This window comes from Cyprinodon variegatus, unplaced genomic scaffold (assembly GCF_000732505.1).
Source record: "Cyprinodon variegatus isolate N-32 unplaced genomic scaffold, C_variegatus-1.0 Scaffold46, whole genome shotgun sequence".
Lineage (NCBI taxonomy): Eukaryota > Metazoa > Chordata > Actinopteri > Cyprinodontiformes > Cyprinodontidae > Cyprinodon > Cyprinodon variegatus.
The window spans coordinates 1,784,240-1,785,349 of NW_015150499.1; the positions used below are offsets into that span (position 1 = coordinate 1,784,240).

Here is a 1,110-nt window from a genome sequence, read left to right on the forward strand (position 1 = left end):
CCTAACTGAATATCTTCAGAACGGCTCCAAATGACACAAAACTCATATGGGTGAGTAGAAAATGATGTAATAACGCAAAATCAAGGGCCAAGTATAAAAAAAGTGGTGTTCCCCTTTAAGAGCTAGGAGCAAGAATATGGATTATTTGCATGAGTAACTAGTTTAACAAAAACTATTTAAATAACTAATTGCTGGACATTGAATTAAGATTGTTTAGCAATGCTTTATGGAGAGTTTAACTGTAATAAATTGTTGGTATTAGAAATGGAAATGTAGCTTCTGTTTACAGCAAGTGTAAAACTCTTTCAGGCTATATTGTATGCAGGCATCCCAGGTCTCTTCCGGGAGACTCCCTGCTGTTCACTGATTCACGCGAGTCGCATGAATTATCCCGGATTTTACACTCTGCGAGGTGGTGTCTTTTTAATGCGAATGAGAGCGAGCAGGTAAAACAATAATTCATGCATCATGTGCGGATTAGAACTTCTGCGATTATGGAGGAGGTTGCTGTGAATCCTGTGCAGCGCATCTGTCCAAAGCGACGCTCTGATCAAGCAGCGCTGATTGGATCAGTCCGAAAAATAAGCCAATAAGTTTCAGTTTACTCTTTTACAGTCACCTCATTTTACTGCAGAATATACTAAAGCGCATCCATGTCTAGTGAAGGTGAAGAATTATGGAGTGCATGTATGGGGCGGCCAGGGGCGTCAGCTGGCCCAGTACTATACGGGGGCACAATAGGGCACCAAATAAAAAGCGAGCGTGCAGAGCACGGGAGGAAAAAAATGTTTGTGCAATTATTTATTTTTAAAAAGCATGGGCACAGATAAGTAATGCAAGCACGCGAGCAAATATTTTATGGCACTTATTATTATAAAGCGTCATAAATAGATTGTACAATAAGATTGTTATTTTCTGCATTAATAAATATCTACCTGAACCAACCTGAATTAAATTGGCCCACTTGTGAACTTAACTGTATATCTCTAATCCACTACTGATGAAGGCACAATTTATCTTCATTAAACACTTGAAAACTGAAAACTTGAATTGTGCAACTGTAAAAGGAAAAACAAAAAACCCTTGCAGAATCAGAATCCGTGTATCATT

The 1,110-nt window shown here is 38.6% G+C and overlaps 1 long non-coding RNA gene across 1 annotated transcript in view; it reads left to right on the top strand.

The window, feature by feature from the left end:
• The first annotated feature begins 342 nt into the window (after positions 1-342).
• LOC107082037 overlaps positions 343-1,110 on the top strand; it is a 9,577-nt gene continuing 8,809 nt past the window's right edge. Inside the window, exon 1 of the long non-coding RNA XR_001481121.1 lies at positions 343-446. This is a non-coding gene — a long non-coding RNA (uncharacterized LOC107082037). The remainder of the gene's footprint in view (positions 447-1,110) is intronic.